We start from the raw sequence: 25072 nt of genomic DNA on the forward strand, positions 1-25072 counted from the left end.
ATGATTATACTGAAAATCTCATCGTGTTTTAGTGGCCAGATGATCAACTCCTCCCGTCTCTCATTCTGTGCATAATGGATTGGTCCCCAACACTCTGGCATGGATCCTTGGGTCTCTGATAAAGTTAACACAAAGGTCTGATGCTGAGAGTTGTCCCTGGGAGAACTCACTGAAGGAATGAGAGGGGATGCAGTAGTTGTTGGCATGGAGACTTGGAGGGTGGGGGTGCAGGTGGGTAAGTGGAATCTGTACTCCCACAGTAAGATGGGAAGATTTTGTTTATAGCAAACAGTTTAAAGCTTTTGATACCTCCAATTTCTGTTCCTCTGCCCTTTCTCATCCTATCCTGATCTTTTGTTTCTCCATTCCTTGGCCTGACCTTTTAAGAAGTTCCCTGCATTCGGCAAAACTCCAGTGGAAGGAAACTCTGGCCTCAGGTCTGACACTATCTCAGGTAGGAGAGAAAAGAAGAAAGGATACTCTAGTGTACAGGTCTGCTTCTAAGAGCCCCTCAGTGCCCACTGGCAGAAGACCTATTATACTGTAACTGTGAGGTGTGACACTCACACTATCTCCTCCCCCACACACATGCACTGTTGTCATAATATGTACCCAAAGGTATCTTGTAAGGTATCATCGTAAACTGGTTGTACACTGGTCAGGAATATCATTGTGTGATGTGTGTACATGTTGTGTATAATGAGTTATGTATATGTGCTGGAAATACATTATTCAAATATGTTTGGAGGCAGTTGATAAACAAGTATGACCTAGACAAAGGAACGTTGGGTCACCTGTTTTCCTGTCTCTCCAATGTAAACTGAGCAAGGTGAGGTCAGAGACGGTGGAATTTACATTTCCATCTGAATCTCCAGTAATTGCAAATTGAGAGGAGGATGAAAAACCCCCATGGCTTGATTACTAAGGGCAGGTCTACACTAAGGGCGGGGGTCGAACTAGGGTACGCAAGTTCAGCTACGTGAATAGCGTAGCTGAATTCGAAGTACCCTAGTTCGAACTACTCACCCGTCCAGACACCGCGGAATCGAAGTCCGCGGCTCCAAGGTCGACTCCGCCACCGCCTTTTGCAGTGGTGGAGTACCGGAGTCGACCGCGGTGCTTCCGGAGTTTGAACTATCACGTCCAGATTAGACGCGATAGTTCGAACTCCGAGAAGTCGAACTCACCACGTCGACCCGGCTGGTAAGTGTAGACTAGCCCTAACAAAGGACAATGAAAGTACATTGGCATCAAAGGTAAACAAAGTGATCAAGCCAATTGAAAAGACAAATTGAACAGAGGAAGAGCAGCAGGGGAGAGGAACTTTGTCTGGGTTTGCTTTTCAAAAAATGCTTTTCAAAGGTTTCCTGGACTATAAAAAGAAGGGGGAGATAAACCCTTAGGGAACAAAGGGCAGTGGCAGATTAATGCATGGGCCCTGGCCAATTGTCCCCCACCCTGAAAAATCTCATGATGCTAGGGCAGGATGATTTAGCTGCTGATCTGCTGGACATGCTTGGGGCAAGACTTCTTGGATGAGCCAGTGGGGGCGATCAGCTGGTGAGTGCAGCTGGACCTGCTTGTTGTTTTCTTCACTGCTGCCCATGGCTTCTCGCTGCTGCTGGTGACAGGCTCCCCTTGCATCCTCCCACACGTGGCTGGGTGGCCATGGCTAGGCAACAAAGGAAGATGGGGATCACTACCTCCTGCTGTGTGTCCTCCAGCCCCGAGCTGAGCCGTTAGGACACAGGCTGCAATTTGCAGCCCTTCAGCGACAAGGAGAACATAAAAGACTGTAAGAGTGGTGGGGAGCTGGGATGGAGAGCTCCCTGCAGCCAGGAGAGCCAGGGAAATCCCCCGATGGTCCCCTGGAGGCTGGGGAAATCCCCACTACCTCAACCCGCAGGGACAGCCCTCAGGGAAATGCAACCCCACAAGCACATGGGGAGCCAAGGAGGGGGAACTCTCTGCTGTCCTGCTTAAGGGTGAAAACATGGAAACCCCCAATGCCCACTCCCCTCCATACACACACCATGGGAGCCTCTACTTCCCTCTTCCTTGCCTCTCAGTGTTCAATCACTGCTCCCCAGGGGCGACCGATTCTCTCCCCTCCTCTTCCAGTTTTCTTTTTCAGTGCCATTTGGTGATTGGTGAGACAGAAGCTTTGTTTGGGTTTTTATGCCTCCATCCACAGTTTTGAGGCCTTTGGATGCCCCTTTGCTTGCATCTCACAATGCAGCATTATTTACCTCATCCTATTGTGTCACGATGTAGCTCTATTTACAGCCCACCTGCACCCCTGAGACCTTTGTGGATCCCATCTCCCTATGCATGTGGTTCACGGCCTTGGGATCTTACAGTGGATTCTTGCCATGCACACTGTGATATGGCATTATTTACCTGCCTGCTCAGCTGATAGGAGGCCTTCCCTGGTATAGTTCCCCCACCTTAGCATTTCATGAAAGACTATAATTCTATTTACCCCAGATCGTACTTTTAAGATCTTTATGTGTATTTCCCCCCCTCATCCAGCATGGACTGATGTGGCACTGTTTACACTGGTCCAGACCCCACTCACTTAACTATGAATTTCACAAATGAATTGTGGTCCACCCAAATTTACTTAACAAAGATGTAAAAGCAACAAAGAATCCTGTGGCACCTTATAGACTAACAGACGTTCTGCAGCATGAGCTTTCGTGGGTGAATACCCACTTCTTCAGATGCAAGTGGTGGAAATTTCCAGGGTTTATATATATGCAAGCAAGCAAGCAAGCTGAGGTTAATTCAATCAGGAGGATGAGGCCCTGATCTAGCCCTGTTCTAGCAGTTGAGGGGAGGAAAAGGAAAAGGTGAAACTGGAATTGTTCACTGTACTTTCTTTTTTTTTAATTGTGAGCTGAATAAATTTGTTGATGATGAACTGGAGCTCAGCAGTCTTTCTCTCTTGTCTCTGGTCTTTGGTTTTTTTTTGCAGCTTGGATTTGGCCACCTGCCATATTGTGTGGGAGGGCCAGGAGGTTGTTTTCCTCTTTTACAGGTTTTTGCCATTCCTATTCCTATGCCTACCTTCATGCCCATGCCTTCCATTCCATCCCCCACACACATCAAGAACCAAAGCACACAGCCACACACTGGCTAACCCCACCCCCACAGACCAGACCCACAAAAACAGACACCAACCAAAAAGCAACTACAGTACCCACACAGTACGAAATGAGAGACAGAAGAGAGGAACAGAGCCAGACGTGGTAGAGCTGCAAGACAAAGAAGAAAAAGAAAAGAAGAACCAGAAACAAACCACACTCCATCACCACTGGTCCCCCCATACAGTCCCCAGCTAAAGCATCAGGGATCTCAAAAAACTCCAACCAATCCTGAAAACACTTTCACAGGCAGGCCTGGCCAGCGCCCAGACACCCCCAGCCAACCGACCAAACTGACCACACCAGTACACACTCACACTGCACACCGCACCATAGTAACTCAGGAACCACAGAAACCAACCATGCAACTAAACAAATGCCACCTCCATGCCAACCATCACACCATATAACTCCCTCACACTCCCTCACCCACCCATTCACCACACACACCTCAACCACCACTCACACCACCACCACATATGCCATCATATGCCTGCCAATGCCAGGCCAAATGCCCTCTGCAGCCTACAGTCTCTAAAAGGAAGGATATGGAAAGGAAAAATGAAAAATGAACATGGCAATATGGGAATGGCAAAAGAAAAACACCTCATTTCAAAGATACAAGGAACATGGGAAACCAAACTGCAACAAAGAACTGCAAAAAACCAGCAAAAAAGACTTCAAAGAGAACCTGGAGCTCTGCCAAACATCAGCCATCATCTCCAGATTAAACTCAGGAGCTCACACCATCACAAAAATCAGAATGTGCAGTTTACAATGGAACTCCAATTTCCTCACCTCTTTTTCCTCACACTCTCAGTGAACTCTCACTTGAACTAACCTCTGATGAACTAACCTCGCCTTTGCTTTCTTATATATACCTGCATTCTAATTTCTGCCCCTTTGCATTGCCACTTCTTGTCACCCATTCTCACGTCTAGAACTTTATAGTCTTTAGTCTATCTGTTAGTCTATTTTACTTTGCTGTTCTTTGTTTACAGATCATGATACTTAACAAAGATGGTCAGTGGTACCAACTGTTGTCATGGGCGAATGTCATCTCTTGCTATATGAAGGCCAAAGCCAAGCCTGGTTGGGGCATAAAACATAAAGGACAAACTCAGATAGTTATACAAGTGGGAGAAATTTATCTTGTGAGGGCCTTCAGTTCCAGTGACTTTTTTCCCTCCATTACTCTGATGATGCGGCATTGATAGAATGGAGTGATGAATATTCTCTCTCTGCAGTATTGTTGAAAAAAACACATTCTTATTGGCTTGGTAATGACCAAACATCCTGTTGTGTGCTCTGGCTAATCAAAACCTGGCCTATTCTTAAAAGTGTGATTTAATGTAGATGTATAAGCTAGTTTCTGATTAGCTGAAATAGTTAGTCCTAAAACTTAATTGGTAAAATGTCAACTTTCTCCTTGATTGACATGAATTGCCTTTGGCAGAAATCCAAGAGTCACTTTGGCGCACATCAGATTCTTTCAACATTTTTTTCATAGCTTATGTGATCAGTTGCAAACTTGGTTTTTTACAACATCACTTTACCACACATCAGATTCTTTCAACATTTTTTTCATAGCTTATGTGATCAGTTGCAAACTTGGTTTTAAACCAATTCTCACCATTGGCTGAAATTTAAAGTTCTATTTAAATTTCAATAGAGTAATTTTACCTCAGGTTAGGATTATTTATTTTAATTGTTACTTTCTGGAACTGTGACTGTTGCTTCCACAGCAGAAAATGTAGACTGTAACAGGATCAATAGGTTTAAAAAAAAAAAAAAAGCATAATGGTCAGGTTTAAGAAAATTGGGGGAGATGACAAGAACACTTGTTGACCTGTGAACTGCTGATTCTTGTAACACCGGCATTGTCCAGATTAGCAGTGAACACCTTTTTGTAATGGTATGGATAATATCTAGCCATCTTCATTTTTCTATGTGGAAAAATTGAGCAGTTAATTTAGGCTTAATGAACTGGGATATGATTTGCTTTATTATTAATCAAGTGTGTAAACACTGTATGGAGTCTTTGTATTAATGCATTTTGATACATTTGTTTTTTTTAATGGGGTGTGAGGGACCCAAATGTTCTTTGTGCCCAGAGCCCTAATAAATCTTAATCCACCTCTGACAAAGCGGACAGCACCATCTGGTTCTGTGAAAACTGAATCCCCTTGGCTGAAGGGTTGCAGATACTGGTAACTGGATGTAAGTGAGAAAATTGCTTAGGTAAAAATTGTAACCTGCTAAAATTAAGATTGAGTCACTAAAAAGCATGTTTTGTTTGTAACCATAGCTGTCTCTTTTCTCTTGCTTAGTGTCACTTAAATTTCTGTTCCTTGTTAATACGTTTATTTAGTTTTGCTATTAAGTATCTCAGTGCAGTTATATCGAAGTAAAGCGGGAGTCCTCCGCTAATCTGACTGGCTGGAGTGTACACTGTCTCCTTGGAGGCTGCAAAGGTAATTTCTGAGATTCTCCAGAGAGAGAGAGAGAGACTGGACACTGCAGGGAGACGTCTCTGGGGAACTTGGGGACTAGGGTTTACTGATTGTTACCTGCTAGGCAACAATTGTTACCTCGTAGTTTCTTGAGGAGTTTTCAGGTGAGGAAGACAGATTGCAGTGGCAGGGAGCTGACACACAGTGTAAGCCCCAGCCAAGCCCTCCCTTGTCGAGTCAGAGGAGTAACACAGTGACTTGTGGTTCTGGGTGTCCTGAGGAGAGTGTCACAAGAGGGCATCAGACTGCTGCTCTGGAGACCTGAGCTCAGCTACAGACGCCCTTTCTGAGCCTGGGCACTTGGCTGGCCTTGTGCCTCAGCTCCCCATCTGCAAAACTGGAATAATGGTACTCATAGAGAACGGGTGAAGGGCAAACCTAGTACCTCACCTTAAAAGGGGGAACAAAGAGGATCCTGGGAATTACAGACCAGTCAGCCTAACTAGAATAGCTGGAAAGATACTGGAACAAATTACTAAATAATCATCTTGTAAGTACCTGGAGGGTAAGCATGGATTTGTCAAGAACAAATCGTGCCAAACCAACCTAATTTCCTTCTTTGACAGAGTTGTGGCCTAGTGCATAGGGGGGAAGCAGTGGATGTGATATATCTTGATTTCAGTAAGGCTGCTGACACAGTCCCACGTGACAGTCTCATAAGCAAAAGTAGGGAAATGTGGTCTAGATATGCCTGCTATTCAGTGTGTGCACAACTGGTTGAAAAACCATATGCAAAGAGTAGTTATCAATGGTTTGCTGTGCAACTAGGTGGGCGTATCTAGTAGGGTCTCACGGGTCAGTCTTGGGTCCGGCACTATTCAACATTTTCATTAATGACTTGGATAACGGAGTGGAGAGAGTGCTTATAACATTTGTGCATGATAGCAAGGAGGAGATCTCTTGCAGCCCTACATTCCTATGATTCTATGATATTTCCCTGCCTCCCATGAGTATTGTGTGTTTAAATCCATTAATGATTGTGAAGCACTGAGATACTAGGTAGATGAGGGGCATATAAGTACCGCAATAGGTGGGCTCTGACCTGCTCTAATAAAACCACTACAGAACCTGTGGAGTCACTGGGTCAGAGTCCCAGAATGCACTGCCTTTTCAGTGACGCTTAGGAGGCCTGGTGAGAGTCAAGGAGAGGAAGCAGTTATTTATCAGGATTGGAATAAAGTTAACCCAATAAAAGGGTTTTGGCTATTTTGGTTCAGTCTCAGATTTGTACTAAGTTTTAGTCCAGTTCTTACTTTTTTTAATCATTAAGGGTAGACCAGGGAATGGAACCTGTCTGTTTTTCACTATAAAGTGCCACTTGGGGCACTGTAGCCGTAATAAATGCTGCATTCTGCTTTTCCTCTCAGTATATTTATTTTCTTTATATTCCTGGCCTCTCTGCTGCTGGGTTCATTTGTCTTCCACACTGGGAAATTGAGAGAGAAGCTGCCTGAATTGGGACATTTCTCTCACTCTGTCTGTTTTCTAGCTCTTTTATCCTGCTGCTGCTTGGGAATAATTATAGTTATTGTGCATGCAAATCTTTTAAAAGTTTTAAAGGGAAATGATAATGGTTCAATCAACTCAAAAGAGAAAATGCAAGTGAAACGTTTTGCAAAATACATTTTGGGCAGAGTAGATTGTTCAGGATCATCCTGGGCAAAGATTTGTTGCCACGTATATCTCTTGAAAAAACTGATTTATGTTGTACTGTAATTAATGATATATTATTGCTGGGTTAAAGCTACACATTATTGGGGTTTTTCATTCTTATTGGGAAGATTTATTCTTCACAAAAACTTTTCAGCAGAGCTATCAATACACAAAATAAATTGCCTATTCTTTGATCTGAATTGGCTATCTGTGGGTCATATATAGCAAATTACTGCACTCTGTTGTGCTCCAGTTAGCTCCATGGCTGAACCATATTGCGTAGTCTATCACACCCTTCTCCTCAGAAAGACATTGAAACAAAAAAAAATATTTCCTGTAACATTTGTGCAAAATACATAACTAGAGCATTACCGTTTAAAAACCTAAGCCTTTAAAAGACTGAAAATGGTCAGGTAAAATAAATTTGGATAAACGTTCTATTAACTGAATGCATGAAATGTAAAGGTAACAACAATATTGATGTGTTATAATTTATTGTACGCTTTCCAATCGTGGTCTTAACCTTGACTCACAAGACAGACCCATGAATTCTTTGAACATATACATCACTACTGTGGGCTAGATTGTCACAGTGGGTCAAGGGGAAGGGTCCTTACTCCCCTGCTTGGTTGTGCTTTGACAGTGATTCCAGCACATAGGAAGAAGATAAACAGAGCAGGGACTACTTGTCTGATACGCTGTCCCTGGTGAGAAAGTGTAGAGGGGAAAAGGTGTGGGAGAAGCCCTGGCTCCTCTGCAGGCATATGGGGGGAAATAAGGTGGTCCATGAAAAAGGCTTGGCATTTACTTTCGCACCCAGAGATGACAGGGAACAAAGTAGGAACTGGAACTCTAATTGTTCTCTGCTCTGTTCCTGGGGCAGTAGAGATAAACAGATTGCAAAGTTACTAGCTAGTTCTCTATGTACATCTTTAACTATGTAAACTAAATAATTAGTTATAGGACCTGTGGAATTCCACTGACACGTTCTCCTTAAGTCAACAAGAGGGGGAAAATTGCCTCTATGGTAAGCTCCTTTCTCTTTGCTAAACTCAGGGTTGTGAGTTCAATCCTTGAGGGGGCCATTTAGGGAACTGGGGTAAAAAATTGTCTGGGGATTGGTCCTGCTTTAAGCAAGGGGTTGGACTAGATGACCTCCTGAGGTCCCTTCCAACCCTGATATTCTATGCTTCTTTGTAGTCCCCAAGATCAGTAGGAACCATGACCTTGCTTCTGCAGAATCTTGAACCCTGCCAATCAGGCACTTCCTTTTCTTTTTCCAAAAGAGATGATCTCTGAAATTTCATACACCAGTTTTGATGTGCAAACTTTTATACATTGGCATTTGATGAAGAGTTTTAATTTGTTAGTTTCTGTGGTGTAAAACGGAAACCACTCTGATGAATAATACTAATCACTTTCGCTTTTGCCTGTGCGTGAGATTTTGTCTGGATCTAAATGTACCTGAAGTTTGACATTTCATAACAAAGTCATGTGTAAGTTAGAAGGATCTGCAAAACTTTTAGACCTAAAATGTCTAAAAGGAGCCATTTAACTCCTTTGAACCCCTTGTGACGGGTTGGATTACAGAAAACCCCCTTGGGGCTGCCAACTGATGTGCCACGATTACTTCTGCCTCTGATTTCCTTGCCAGCTTGGGACTCCAGAGCCCTGCCTGGTTGTGCCAGACACACTTGCTGGCCACAAACACAGACCCAGGTCTGAACCACATCCCACAAACTGCAAGCTTAACTGAAAGCAGCTTGAGAAGTGTTCCTGTCTTTAACACTCACATGCCCAACTTCCATGGGGTCCAAACCTGTATAAAGATCATACAGGGTAAACTCATAAATTGTTCACCCTCTATAACACTGATAGAGAGAGATGCACAGCTGTTCCCCCCCCCCCCCGGTATTAATACATACTCTGGGTTAAATAATAAGTAAAAAGTGATTTTATTAAATACAGAAAGTAGAATTTAAGTGGTTCCCAGTAGTAACAGACAGAGCAAAGTGAATTACCAAACAAAATAAAATAAAACATGCAAGCCTATGCCTAATACAATAAGAAAACTGAATACAGATAAAACCTCACCTTCAGAGGTGTTCCAGTAAGTTCCTTTTACAGACTAGTCTCCTTCAGTCTGGGTCCAGCAATCACTCACACCTTCTCTGTAGTTACTGTCCTTTGTTCCAGTTTCTTTCAGGTATCCTTGGGGGTGGAGAGGCTATCTCTTGAGCCAGCTGAAGACTAAATGGATGGGGTCTCCCAGAGGTTTAAATAGACTTTCTTGTGGGTGGACACCCCTCTCTCCCCCTGTGTAGAATACAGCTACAAAATGGAGTTTTGGAGTCACATGGGCAAGTCACATGTCCATGCATGACTGAGTTCCTTACCAGCCAAGCCACATTCCTGGGAAAGCTCAGATGTGGCTTTGTGTCTCCAAGTTTATTGTTGGCTTAAGGGCTTCTTGATTGGGCACTTACTGAGAATAGTCTTTTCTCAGGAAGTTGACCAACTGCTTCACTGAGGCTATTTAAAATTAAACAAGTATGCAGCCAATATTCATAGCTGCAAGTACAAAAATGACACATGCATACAAATAGGATGAATATATTCAGTAGATCATAACCTTTGCAGAGATGTGTTACATGGCATATGTAGCATAAAACGTATTCCAGTTATGTCATATATACATTCATAAGCATATTTCCATAAAGCCTTATGGCATGCAACATCACACCCCTAAACAGATGTTACTTAGAAGCTGAAATGGAGTTAACTCCTTGTTCACTGGGGACTACATAATTAATTACTTATTATTAGTAGCATTCCAATAGCACACAGGGATCCCAACTAATAGCAAGGTTTCATAGTGTAAGACACTACAAAACAAATAGCCAGTCTCTGTACCTTGCAGTCTAAACAGACAAAACAAACAAAGGGTGGGAGGGGATACAGAGGCTAAATATCTTGCCCAAGAACATGCACAAAGTCAGTGTCAGAGCCATGATTAGAACTTAGGTTTCCTGATTTCTAGTCCCTGGCTTATCCACTAGCTCATGCTGCTTTCTAAAACCCATGCATGCTGCTGGAATATTTTTTACTACTTTCTAATGAATAAAGAGGTGTTTTATAAAAAAAATTTTGCTTGTTTTTTTAATTTAGAAATATCAAGTCTGTTCATATCCAGAGATGCTGGAGGAATACGTTTTTCAGCGACCGTATGGGCCATTTTCTCTTTTGCCACATGGTAACTATGATGCCAGTTGTGCCTTATCATTCAAAGTAGTTGACTGACTAAGAACTTGGGCTGGTAAATTTATTTCCCGTTGCTTCCTTTGAAAACATTCAAGGGGCTTATCAACAAATTCCCCATGTTTTGTTTCTAACTGTCTTTTTAGCTATGATGGTTTTGAACTCTTGTTTGCAAGCACCTCGCAGCAAATAACACACTGGGGCTTTGGAACTTGGTTTGCATTAACACAATTGATGAAACAAAAGAGCATCACTATTGTGCCTTGTCCACGATTTGGTTCTCTTTTTAGTAGGTGATTCAGACAAGGGAAACATGGCAGAAATCTGTCCATTATTACTAGAACTTTCTGTTGCAGACGACATACTTACACTTGTGTTTTCATATGTAGATGGATTTGATGACTATGCTTTTGAAATTCTGTTTTTTTATTACAAAATGATCCATTTTTCAGGATGAAGGTTTGTGGATTAAGTCTTGCAGCTCGAGGCTCCACAGCATTAACAAAATTGACTGCAGAAAGCAGTCTCATTTGGTGATTACATTCAAAACAGCAATGTTATGTATGTGTGTGGTGCATAAGAAACTCTCTGCAAACAAATGCCTTACTGCAAATAAGTAAAATGTCCAATATTTAAATAATTGTTGTTATGTTAAAACTAATGAAAGACATTTTAAGAGATCATGACGTTTTAAATTTGCAAGTGACCCGGTGTCTAATATTCCATGACCCAGCACTGGGTCAAGACCCATACTTTGAAAACCACTGGCCTAGTGGACACTGCATCTGGGTGTTGGCTAGCTAGGAATGATATGGTAAAACCACACTGGATCCTGCCTGCAGAAAGGCTGAGTTTGGAATGCATCTATGGAGAAAGAAAGCTCTGACCAATGGTTGACATCTCCATGGAGGTCCAGGGAAAGTTCAGGTGGAAACGGATTGGGATTATAGGTTGCCAATTCTGGTGGTGCTAGGGACAGACTGGAGCCCCTTCCCCTTTAGGAGGAAAACAGCCATTCGGAGTCCATGTAAGAAAGGAACTGAGGTGTGGCCAAAGATGGGGAAAGGGTTGGTAATAGAGGAGCAGGAGAACCCTAGATAATGATACAAGTCGGGGGATGAAAAAAGGAAATGAATATCCCCCAGCAGAAAAGAGGAGGCATTAGCTGAACAGGCATTAGGAAACAAGGGGAACCAGAAAGTATCAGAGGACGCCGCACTGTTACTGGAAGGTTTGCTACCAGGGCCTTGAGAGGAGGAGCCCAGAGATAAGTGGGTAGGACTAGGAGAGCAGGAATCCACAGAGGAACAACATGGGGAGATGAGAGGACAGGACCTGCCCCAAAGCAAAGAGGGTGAGAGGGAGAAGTTGCCCTTGGTGTGAAGATCAGTGGACTGAAACAGAATTATGGGGGTGTCCTCCACCCACAAAGTGTGATTTCTGTGTGGAGGGGTGAGAATTACCCTGGGGGCAAGTATAGAAAACAGGAACCTGGCACCACTTCTAGAGAAGGGAGAGCCAGATGAAGAAGGAATGTCAGCGGCTGGCAAGGGGGGGAGGGGTGAACAGGTGAGCCTACGAGCCGATCACTCAGATGTTAATTGGTTCCCCTGGAGAAAGATGATGGAGGTAATCAGACAGGCTGTCTGGTTGGATGGGATAAGGGGCCAATTAGTCCATCAGCCCAAGGCTGATAAAGAGGCAGAAAGGAAGCTCCAGGTGGGTGAGAGAGGGGATTAGGGCTAGTTGAGCTCAGAAACACAGAGGCCTCAGGGAAGGGAGACTTCTGTTCCCCTCAGATCCTGGAGAGAGAGCCAAAAAGCACGGTGGTGCTGTAAATAGACTGTTGCATGGGAATTGTTGCAGAGGAAACGTAAAATAAAAGGGTACGGTGAAAGCTCAACAACTGGAGTCCATTCAATTTCTTGGGGGAAGAAGGCGGGAGACAAGCCATGCTCCATGACATAAGTACAAACTCTTCTTTCCTTTCCAGGTCACCTTTAACCTCTTTGAGTTAATTTTCCCTATCTGCACCATTGTCACAGATTGCTGTGTGGATGTTCGAGGGACCCTCCGCCACCATTGTGGATCCTCTGCAGGGGCTAGCAAAGATCGCAGCCCTTGCACTCTTCTGAGCACAAAGACTACTGTCCTCTTCCTTGCCCACTGATGCTAGCTGGCCCACAAAAGGGCAGGAAGAGAGCTGGTCCTCCTCCCTTGCACTGAGTAATGGTGCTAGCCGGCTGTGGAGGGGAGTGAATGCTATACACCCTACTCTGAGTAGAAGAAGGTGTGCTGGGGAGGCACAATGCCTTCTGGAGCTCCCTTTCAGCTGGCGTGGTTCCAAGACAGGCCAGTTCCTGGGCACGGTTCATGTTTGTAAAGTGCCTTCAAGGTGAAAAGCATTACGTAAGTGCTAAGTATTGTTGTTACCAGTACAGATCAGCACTCAGACTAGTGAATAAATGAAGATTAAGAATCTTTTCCCTCCTACCCTCTCTCCCACCTCTGATCTCAGATCAACAGCTTTAGACCTGTCCACCCCACCCTGTTCCTGTAATCACCCATGGTAGGAAAGGCAATGCCTCAGGCTTCCAGATGGCATACTTGCTGTGACTAACCCGTCCTAGAATATAGTCACTCAGCAATGGAGTGCTGGGGGGCGGGGGAATAACACCTCTCATTACTATTCTCATTGAGGAAGCTATAGAGGAGAAGGGGTACAATTTAGGGAGAAGGTGGGGGAGGGAGAGTTGAGGTAAAAGTAACTGTACTGCCAGATTTCTTATTGAGCAGAGTTGAAAATCAAGATTATCTTTAAAAATTGCAGGAAATCTGGCAGTTATGAAATCTAATTAGATCTCCTTCATATATTATGATTTTTGTGACTAAACACCAGATGCCTCAGAGGCACAAACTGACAAACCAGTGCAAGTTTTCAAGAAAGCCCCCAGAGAGTGAGACTCACTCTAAGCTGCCCTTGTCTTCTGGGGCTCTCAGTTGTGTGAGCAAGTTGAAAATCATGCTGCTGAGCTACTAGAAAGACCCAAAGAACGTTTAACCTGGAGCTGCTCAAAGCGTAAGCACAATATTCAGGAATGAGATCACCACTAGAGCGGATTAGAAAAATAGGTATTTATCCTGCAGAAAAATGTAACAATTTTGTTGTTTTCATTGAAGTTTTCCATAGAAAATTTTGACTTTTAAGGTGAAATATCAAAAACTGAAATATTTTGATTCAGAATGGTGCCACAGTACCTCATGGGAGTTGTCGTTTGTGTGCCTTTATACTTCCATTCTATTCTGTGGGCTGGACTACTTCTGCTGTGAAGTGCCCACTCCCCCCCCCCTTTTTTTTTTTTTTAGTGAGGGAAGGGGTTTCTCATAGGCATCGCTTATCTTAATGCATCATGGGAGAAGAAGAAGAGAGTAGAAAAGATCCCAACGAGTATATTAAATGGTATTTGCCTGCTCCCTCCAGCCTTAAGTTTGGAATGACCTGAGGTACACAAGCCCCCGACCAAGAATTGAGCCTGATGGGCTTTTATGGGAGATGGGAAAGAATGGTTCCTGTACACCAGGAGATTTTCACAAAGTTCTTTGCATTGCACATAAAATTACTGTGTAGTTATGTCAGATCTGTTAATGGAACATAACATTTGTTCCCAGGTCTCAGCTCTCCTCCACCAGGTCCCTAATAGTGCAGGATTTTGGCATTGACCTGTAAAAGCTGGGTGTGATTATTTGTAATAAACACTGGTGATTCATGTCTTTATTTTACATGGTCAGTGAAAAGTACAGCGGTCACTCTCAAAAACTTTTCACTTGCCTTTGTAACTAAGTGACATTACCCCAGGATTCCCTAAATATTCCCTATAACAAACGGAATACTGCAGTAATATTGTGTATAGAGTTGGTCAAAACCCTGCATATACGTTCAATGGGAAAATGACGTTTCAAAATATCCATTGTATGATTACAAAATACCATTTCTTGAGAGAATTTTTAATAAAATTTCCAAAAAATTTAGTTTGGGAAACATAGAAATAAATTCATAAAAGCACTTCATTTGGTAAGCTCTGAGCATTTTGTTTCAACTTTTATATTCTATTAAACTATAATTTCATAGAAAAGTTGAAACTATAAAGTAAAAACAAAGTGTTTCAACCTTATCCATTCAAAATGTTTCAATAAAATAGAAAATTGACAAAACAGATATGTTTGCATGAAATGTTTTGATTTTGTAGAATCAACATTTTCTGATGGAAAGCTGTTCCATCAAAGTTTTTGACCAGCTATAATTATTTAATTGCTAATGGAAAATTGGAGTTTTGAAGAACAGACATTGTAAAAGATCACCATGTTATCCTTGATATATACTGGGAAAGAGTCTAATCTTAGGCCTGGTCTACACTAGGGGGTGGGGTCGAACTAAGGTACGCAACTTCAGCTACGCGAATAGTGTAGCTGAAGTCGAACTACCTTAGTTCGAACTACTTACCCGTCCTCACGGCGCGGGATCGAACTCCGCGGCTCCCCCATCGACTCCGCCACCGCCGTTCGCGGTGGTGGAGTTCCGGAGTCGACGGGAGCGCGTTCGGAGTTCGATATATTGCGTCTAGATGAGACGCGATATATCGAACTCCGAGAAGTCGATTGCTACCCGCCGACTCGGCGGGTAGTATGGACGTACCCTTAGTTACTGCACATCTGTGTCAATGTGAAATCTGAGTGGTTCAAGGTGACCTGCAAAAGAAATACTCTATTGAAGTCTATAGAGTTGCTCCAGATTGGAAGTGGTGTAAGATCAGAATTTGACCCACTGAGTTCATACTGAATATGGGTCTAATGGAGTGCAGTAATTTAGATTTGGGGTAGTTTGGAGACCTATATAGGTAATGGAAGTGTTTTCCTCTTAGCTGATTCTTACCTGCCGTGATCACGATCATATTTTTCAGTATATTCCCAGGGAGTCTACTCTTCACTCTCCCTGCCCAAGCAATAGTTCATAGAATGATATTGCAGTGTTGGGAGATACTGACTGATATCACCCCACAGCCAATCTCTCAACTGTTTCACATATCAAGCTTCATTACTCATTTTAGACCTAAATTTACCTCTGCCCCACACAGATCTGGTCTTCTCACTGTATGTCACTGTCAACAACTAACAGCAAAAATGCTTTCTCTTGTAACTATGATTAAAATATGGACATGAACTAAATGATTCTCATAGTCTCTAGCTTCCTCCTCTGTTGCTTTATTTCATGTCTCTCTTTGGGTTTTTGTCCCACATTTAAAGGGACAGAAACCTACCCACATTTGGGGAATAAGAGTGGGTTGGGAGAGACAACTTCCCAGAAGTATTTACATTTTGGAAGTATGATATCAAAGCATTGCAACAGCCACCAGTTTGGAGTGTGAGGAGAAACAACAGGTTGGGTAACCCTTGGGCGCCCTGTATGTATCTTTTTTCCCTGAATTGGTTTGTCATTACCAAGTAGGTTTCACAGGGTGAGATGATTCATTTCATGGAATCTCAGTTGGCATGGACAAGAGTCTGGCTCCAGCATATGAGGATAGATGGTAACCCATTGTTTTGTGTCCTTCAGCTGGGTTCTTGAGTTGAGGTGGTGATGTCTCAGTTCTATGATTCTGCTCCTGATTATTTATTACACAGCTGATGTTTTGGAATTCTCCAGAGGCAGCCTCTCCTTGTTTAGGTATTGGTAACAGACAAGAGAGGCTGCCTCTGGAGACCTCTAAAACAACAGCTCTACCTACAGAAGAAGACAATATACATTTTCACCAGCAGTCAACAATAGCACAGGATTTGGGATGAGCACATCCCTTTTGTGAATCCACAGGATGATGATTTATTTGGGTTCACTAAGAGGGTTATAAACCAAGGATGGAAAAGGAAGAGTACCACATACATGGAAAGAGTGAGCATAGAGAATGTTTTTACTTTATTATATTTGCCCAGGCAGATTGCAACTTGGTTCCACTCCACAAATCCAGATACCATGTCAAACAAAGATCTCGGAGGAACTCCAGATGAAGCCTACTTAATATAGTAACAATTATTAGGGTGTTGGCTTGCTTCTCACCTGCAAACCACCAGCCAGCTGCTCCCATATCTTACGGTATGTCTGCACTGCACACCCTGCAATGTGTAGACTCTGCAATCCCAGCTAGCAGGGCATAAAGAGCCATGTAGATGGCTTAGACAAGTAGAGTACAGACATCCCAGAACCTTATGGTATGTATCCTACAGAGCTCTACACAACCAAACAGTGCCTCCCCCATCTAGACTGCTGTTTTTAGCAGCTTAGTGTCCCGCTTCCTCTCCGCTGTTGGAACCTTTCCCTGACACAGGGAAAGCTGCGGCAGCAAGGAAAGGCTCTGGCAGGGGGAGGTAGTGGTGAAAGGCTCTGGCAGCTCCCTCCATAGAAGCTACACCCTGCAGTGTGGATGCAGCCTATTTTTCACTGAGGCATGTAGCTTCATGTACCCTACATGCCACTGCTAGTTTAGACAAAGCCTTAGTGAGGCATGTCATTAACCAAGCCCTGCAGTATCTGAAACAAGTGGCTAGGGCACGAAGTGGGCCAGCACTGAGTACTGATGGGGAACACTTGAACTGAGAAAGGACTGCTCCTCTGATTGGTGATCCCTGCACTGGACCATATATTTCAGAAGTGAGAGAAGGGACTAGTGGGTTTCTTAAACTCCAGAGGCAGGCAGTCTCCTAGTTTAAGGGAGTTACAACTATTAGCTTAACTAAACAGAGTCGTAAATAAGCAAACAAGTAGCATTTTGTCACTTTTGGCTTTAGAAAAGAGCAGTCCCATTATTCCTCACCTCCGGATGCCTTCTTAGGGCTGATGGACGCACAATCTTTGTACCACTTTAACTATACTGGTTTCAAACAGATATAAAGTGATACAACCTCCTAGTGCAGAGGTCCCCAAAGTCTGGGGTGTGCCCCCTAGGGGGATGCAGAGGACCATTTGGGGGGCACAGCTGGGGCATGGGCCAACCCCCACAGTGGAGCAGGGATGGAGCACTACCCAGTCCCACTCCTGGCCCCGGCTGCTGGCCCTGTGCCTGGAGCTCTGCTTCCAGCCCCATGCCTGGGACCCCAGCTGCCACCCTCATCTCAAAAAACCAAACCAAACACCAACTAACTGAAATAGTTATACCAACACAAACCTGGTGTGAAGACCAGGTATTAGAGGAAAAATAAAATCTCTCTTCCTCAAGTTTTGGTGTGTTTTGTAAACTTGCCCCCATTCTTATCCGATGACTGTTATGTATTATTATTTTTATTGAAACTTTAGAATTAAAATTAGATGTATTGAAAGTGCGTCCATAGAATTCATAGACTACAAGGCCAGAAAGGATCACTCTGAACCCGTAGTCTGACCTTCTGTATAACACAGGCTTTCCTTCCACTTGAAACTGGAGGGTATCTTTTAGAAAAATATCCAAGCTAGATTTAAAAATGGCCAGTGATGGCGAATCCACCACAATTCTTGGTAAATTGTTCCATTGTTAAAAATGTGCACCTTATTTGTAGTCTGAATTTGTCTAGCCTCAATTTTCAGCCATTGCATCTTGTTATACCTTTCTCTGCTAGACTGAAGAGCCATTCATAAATATTTGTTCCCCATGTATGTACTTAGTAATCAAATCACCCGTGAATCTTTTCTTTGTTAAACTACATAGACTCCTTGAGTCTTACTATGAAAGCATGTTTTTCTATCCCTTAATCATTTTCTTTTGGCTCTGGTCTGAACCCTCTCTGATATATCAATATACTTGAATTGTGGATGCCAGAACTGGACACAGTATTCAAGTAGCAGTTGCAGTAGAGTCAAATATAGAGGTAATATAACCTTCCTACTCGCGATTCCTGTATTTATACATCCATGGATCACATTAGTCCTTTTGGCCACAGCTTTGCAATAGGTGCTCATGTTCAGCTGACTATCCATCAGAGTCACTGCTAGCCAGGATAGAGTCCCCCAACCTGTAAGTATGTCCTGCATCCTTTGTTCCTAAATGTAAGACCTTGTATTTGGCCATATTAAAATGCATGTTGTTTGCTTGTGCCCAGCCTATCAAGCAATCCAGATTGTTCTATATCAATAAGTTCATTGATAAAAATGTTAAATAACACAGGACAAAAATTTGATCACTGCAAGACTCCCCTAGAAACATACCCACTTGATAGGAGTACTCTGGAGACATTGCACTCATCTTTATTGAATTGATCAGCTTCGCTTGCGTGCACAGTTTGGATGTTTGTATTGAGTGGTGCAAATGTTTTCATATAAACCGTTTTATTGATTCTGACATAAACATGACAACTTCAAATGAAACAATTTAGTGGATATTTGCCAGAATCTATTGGTTGCTAGACACTAAAATTACCTAGAGGGTATATGAAATCAGTTTTTAGAACATTTTCCTCACCACTGTGGCAGTTGCCATTAGTATGTCTGTTCATCACCTAGCACATTTTGAGTGTACTGCAATATAAATAAAACCACTATATTATGTCGGCTGTAGATAGCAAAAGGCAACAGGAGGAAAAGAATGGGGAAGACAAATTAATCTTTTTTGGTGGCAGTAGAGAAAGAATACTATGTCGTATTAGCTCTCTTATCCTATTTTGGGGCCTTTTTAAAAATCATTGCCTAATACTGCTTAGTTCCACTTACCACAATAAGACAATAGTACCTTTCAATAATTATCTTTGAGATAGCTGTCTGGATCAGCAACATGGTGCTGCACTCTTATTCACCAGAATCAGATCAGCTGAGATTTGTTACAAGCTGTCAAAAATAAAATACAATGAACAATCTGCCTGTGATCCCTGAAAAACACACACTGGGAATATGTGAAAGGTGTTTACCATTCCCTGAAGGTGGATGGTTGGTATGGCAAGTGTTTATAGGATGGCATACTGTAGCAATGGCATGTCACAACACACTGCCTCTTTTCTCTGCAGCACCCATTTCAGTGGCTTTTCTTTTCTCCTTTCCCCCTACCTCTTGAACCTCCTTTATTTTCCCTGCCTATGATGTAACACCTATTACATACAGGAGGTGATTTCACACTTTGCTGCTTATTCTGAATTCATCTGGTTTGCACTCCAGAAATTGTTGAACGGAAACGCCTCAAATGAACCTGAAATTCCTTCCAGAACTGACCTCACTGATATCGTCCATATTTCTCCAGCAATCTACTTATGTCCATGTTCTTCCTCACTGCACACTTTTAGTTTTAGTACCCTAGGAAATTAGGAAAAGGGTGAGCTTCTTAACCTGTTTTTATCCACAGTTGTAGTAGATAAAATTTAAATGTAAAAAAAATTAAATGAAAAAACTATTTTAAACATACCCACATATGAGTATTGTTTTCTGCAGTCCGTCAAACTTTTTCAGGGCTTGATTGAATAGTTAGCCATCAAGCACATATTTTTGCACTCCTCACATTCTGGGGCACCTGATTTGTCACTACAGTACAAATAAATCTAAACTGTTCTTTTCTTCTTGGATTCATCTAATTTCTTACTCAGTCTAATTAGTCTTTCAGCACAGTTTCTCCTATACTGTGTGTCAGAGTGGCAATGACACCTGACTGATTCAATATATTATTATTATAACCAGATAAGACAATGCCATCACTACATTTTGTGGCATGGTCACTTGGTCTCAAGCAGCTACTATTATCCTGCTGTGTCCTGAGCAAGGAAAAATCCAGGTAAAGGGGCTTTGCTTACACTAACATGCTGCGACACTGCAAAGTTTGTTGCCAAGTGAGCGCAATCTGCTGCTTATGACATAGCATTATAACCTGTTGATTCTCTCCTGTGCAGAGTTTTGGTTATGTCCATGCTGTGTGCTGGCCCACTAACCAAAATCATTTGTAGTGATTAACCATAGCATTTCTTATTTTTTCATTGTAGTGATTGTTGTTCCATGGACCTCCGAGAGCCAGTGAAGAACTGGCCTATGGAATCACCTGTAGTGGAATGACTGGAACCTGAGTGCAAAGAAATGAAAACAGGGAAGATCTTTTCCTGGAGATCTAGAGGGAGATGAAGGGGAACTCTGAATGTGCCCGGTTGAGGAGGAGAAAACCAGAATCACTTACAAAAGACAGGACAGGTTCAGGGCGAGAAATTTACGCCTGAATGATTCTGGCACAAGAAGAAAATGAGCACCAGAGAGAGAAATTCTGTGTGTGTGTGTGTGTGTGTGTTCAAAAGGGGTCTCTGGGAGGTGCAGCAGGAAATTCCTGTGCCCCTTTTGACTGCTTTGGCCACTGATGATATTTACAAAGCAGATATTGGGATCAGTTTCCCATTTAGTTTTATCAGATGGATAGACTTTTCTTAGGGCTGGTTATTAAAAACAGCACAATCACTTAAAAATCACTTTAGTTTCCTCCTGCCCCTCTTCCACCACTCAGCAAGCCCAGGAGCTGTAGTAGCCGCAAGGGGGCTGGGGGTGGAGCAAGGTGAGGTTTTTTGGCTTTGCATAGTGATGAGTTCACTAGTTACTCCCTCATCTCTCTTCTGGTCGGCCCCTGGTAACCTCTGCCTGGGTTGCTGCACAGGAACCGTGAACCATGTCCACAGCTAGGGAGGAAACAAAAGAGAGTATTTCTTTTCCTGGTGGCTCTTATAACATTTTCTTATGACTCCATACAAATGCACTTTCATTCTTGAGCTGCATATTTATGTTTGCTGCTCTAAAGCAATTCAATTATGGTACAAGAGGTTAACACTACACAGCTCTGTCTAAATGAGAAATATGCCCTATGAGTGAGCTAAGACAACAGATGGAGCTGTGTACCTTGTAGAACAGAGTCGCTCTGGTTAGAATTATACTGTTTAGAGTGATACATTTGCATTGTATCCATATTTCATTCTATTATTTCAATATTATGTCTACCCATTCCACAGCAAAAATATACAATGCATTATTTCATGTCTTATAGGGATAGCTTATAAAAATCAGGCTGCTTCTTGCTCTATTCATAGTCGTCAAGTGTCAGATGATGGAAACCATTTTCCACTTGCAGAATGATCACTGTTAGTGTTTCCTGACAATCTCTTTAATCAAACAGGAGGAATGCTGCTTACTCTTAACATCACATTTGCTGTGTTGGAGTTATTGACATCCTTCTTGACTATATTATTGTAAGGCCCTATTGTGAAGGATTAACAGACACACCCAAGCATTTTGAACTGAAATTTGGCAAAAACATTTGTAATCCAGGACCAACCTTTATTTCCCAACCTGTAAATTCTGAGCAAAATAATCTGTTATAAATCTGAGGAGAAACTCAAGGTTTCTAACAGCTTTTCTGAATCGGTTGCTTGCTGCTGATATAAAGTCAGTGAAAGGATGTAGTTTACTGTACCAGACCTTTTTATTTTTTCTTATTTCACTCTCCCCAATTAATACCACCACACACACACACACACACAGAAATTAAAAAAACAAAAATAGAAATTAAACAAATATTAATGGTCTTATGAAATCAAGGAAAGTGAAGGGGTGAAGCAAAATTTTTCTCTCAGTTCCCTCTCTCAAATACCCCACATCTCCTGCATTTGCAGCACTGGCACTGACGTGTATGGGAGAGCAGCACGTGAAAGAAATGCCACCCAAATAAACACCATTGTCTAGGGGAAAGTCCCCTGGCTTCATCCGTTTAAATGTGACAATATTTCAATCTTCAAAGCAGTCATTATCACTTTAAAAGGTGTAGCAACAATCTAGGGGATTTCTCCTCATTCATACCCATGGACCTCTGGACACCTATGCAAAATGTAAATAAAACGAAGTGCAAAGGCAGCAGGCCCAATTTCATCTTATTTTACAATTGGCAAGTTGCTAAATGACATAAGTGTTGGTGAACATGAATTAGAACAGGTGGTTCCTTGTGGTACCCTAAATTTTCATGTCATCATCCAAGATACAGTAGCATAAAAAATACTAAAATTCAAACAAAAGAGCATGGACTATTTCAGTCTCTTCTTAAAACCAATTGACGTTTCTACTTTGCATTCTTTGGACTGTATTCTTAAATTCGCTTATTCTATGTACATGCACCTGTTTTCCCCATTATTCATCTATCACCAATGTGAACAAAATTCCTAAGTTATCGTTTTATATTTTAGCTTGTAAAATAAGCAAGTTCAATTTTTTTCACACTAGCTATGTTGGCTGATGTTTCCACTGTTATGTCTGACTGAGTGAAGAAAGTGGCAGACTGCTGATAGGAGCAGTCCATGTAAGTACACCTGCAGTTGTCATCAATGATTGAATGATAAGTTTTACAGCCTTGGCAACATGAGTAGAAAGACTAATCTCTACTGAGGAACACTCTGCAGTTACTGATTAGATATAGATTGGTCAGAGACACTAAGTATGAGTGAGTACATGATTAATAATAGAGTTCTAGGACAACTTATTGAAAGTTTTAATATCACTGTCAACACCGATAGGTTCAAAGAAGGGACTAAATGAACTCTTGGCTAATGTTCATATGCGAGGCATGCAATAAATTGATATTTTGAGTGGAAGTTTTGAGTTTGAATTATAAGTGTTTGTAAGATGGATATTTTTATTTGGACTGACTTGGACTACTTGTGTTGACTGGACCAGCTGCACTAATGTATCAGACTGCAGGAGGAAGGAGGCCTCCATATGGATGTGCTTGAAGGCAAATAAATGGCTGCAAGAAGAAAGCTGGGCCAGGCCAGACCAGACCAAATCTCTGCTACAATGATCCAGAATAGACCAGACTTGCCTGGAGAGCAGGGAACTAGACCACAATTGTCCAAAGAGAAGCCAGATGGTTGGAGAGGAGGAGCCAAAACACTCCTGTTGTGGATGCAGCTATAACAGCAAAACTGCACTTTATATCAGTACAGTACAACTGCTGCCCAGGAGCAAAACAAGCTGTATCAGTGAAAGCCCAGTTTTGCTGGTATAGCTAAATCCATACTAGGAGCTTCCGCTAGCACAGCTATGTTGGTCACCCCCCTGAAGAACATAGCTATGCTGGCAGAAGTCTGTAGTGTAGACCCAGCCTCTGGTGCTATAAATAAAGATATCTAGTGTGTAAATTATATGCCTTGTTCCTGAGGGAGGTCAAAATGCTTGCATAAAACATGTTCTGGGTTGAAGTTTAGCATAAACCATCTCAGTTGACCCTCAATATTTTTTTTTACTTTAAAATAATTTTTAATAAAAAAGAACAGGAGTACTTGTGGCACCTTATGGACTAACAAATGTATTTGAGCATAAGCTTTCATGGGCTAAAACTCACTTCATCGAATGCATGCAGTGGAAAATACAATAGACAGACAGACAGACAGACACCATGAAACAATGGATGTTACCATACACACTATAACGAGAGTGATCTGTTAAGGTGAGCTATTACCAGCAGGAGAGAAGAAAATAACAAAAAACTTTTTGTAGTGATAATCAAAATGGCCCATTTCCAGAAGGTGTGAGGAGCAGTAGGGGGAGGGGGAGGAAATAAACATGGGGAAATAGTTTTACTTTGTGTAATGACCCATCCACTCCCAGTCTTTATTCAAGCCTAATTTAATGGTGTCCATTTTGCAAATTAATTCCAATTCAGCAGTCTCTCGTTGGAGCCTGTTTTTGAAGTTTTTTTGTTGTAACATTGTGACTTTTAGGTCTGTAATCGAGTGACCAGGGAGGTTGAAGTGTTCTCCAACTGGTTTTTGCATGTTATATTTCTTGACGTCTGATTTGTGTCCATTTATTCTTTTACATAGAGACTGTCCAGTTTGGCCAATGTACAGGGCAGAGGGACATTGCTGGCACATGATGGCATATATAACATTGGTAGATTTGCAGGTGAATGAGCCTCTGATAATGTGGCTAATGTGATTAGGTCCTATGATGGTGTCCCCTGAATAGATATGTGGACAGAGTTGGCAATGGGCTTTGTTGCAAGGATAGGTTCCTGGGTTAGTATTTTTGTTGTGTGGTGTATGGTTGCTGGTGAGTATTTGTTTCAGGTTTGGGGGCTGTCTGTAAGCAAGGACTGGCCTGTCTCCCAAGATCTGAGAGAGTGATGGATCATCCTTCAGGATAGGTTGTAGATCCTTGATGATGTGCTGGAGAGGTTTTAGTTGGGGGCTGAAGGTGACGGCTAGTGGCGTTCTGTTACTTTCTTTATTGGGCCTGTCCTATAGTAGGTGACTTCTGGGCACTGTTTTGGCTCTGTCAATATTTTTCTTCACTTCAGCAGGTGGGTATTGTAGTTGAAAGAATGCTTGATAGAGATCTTGTAGGTGTTTGTCTGAGGGGTTGGAGCAAATGGATTGTATCATAGAGCTTGGCTGTAGACAATGGATTGTGTGGTGTGGTCTATATGAAAGCTGGAGGCATGTAGGTAAGTATAGTGGTCAGTAGGTTTCCGGTATAGGGTGATG

General features: G+C 42.3%; 1 long non-coding RNA gene across 1 annotated transcript; it reads left to right on the plus strand.

Moving 5' to 3' along the window:
* Positions 1 to 5959: 5959 nt before the first annotated feature.
* LOC120395834 lies at positions 5960 to 20829 on the plus strand. Its single transcript, XR_005592841.1, has 3 exons — positions 5960 to 6149; positions 10481 to 10565; positions 20549 to 20829. It is a non-coding gene; the product is annotated as an uncharacterized LOC120395834 (long non-coding RNA).
* The last annotated feature ends 4243 nt before the right edge of the window (positions 20830 to 25072 follow it).

The sequence above is a fragment of the Mauremys reevesii genome, linkage group 1, assembly GCF_016161935.1.
Source record: "Mauremys reevesii isolate NIE-2019 linkage group 1, ASM1616193v1, whole genome shotgun sequence".
NCBI lineage: Eukaryota > Metazoa > Chordata > Testudines > Geoemydidae > Mauremys > Mauremys reevesii.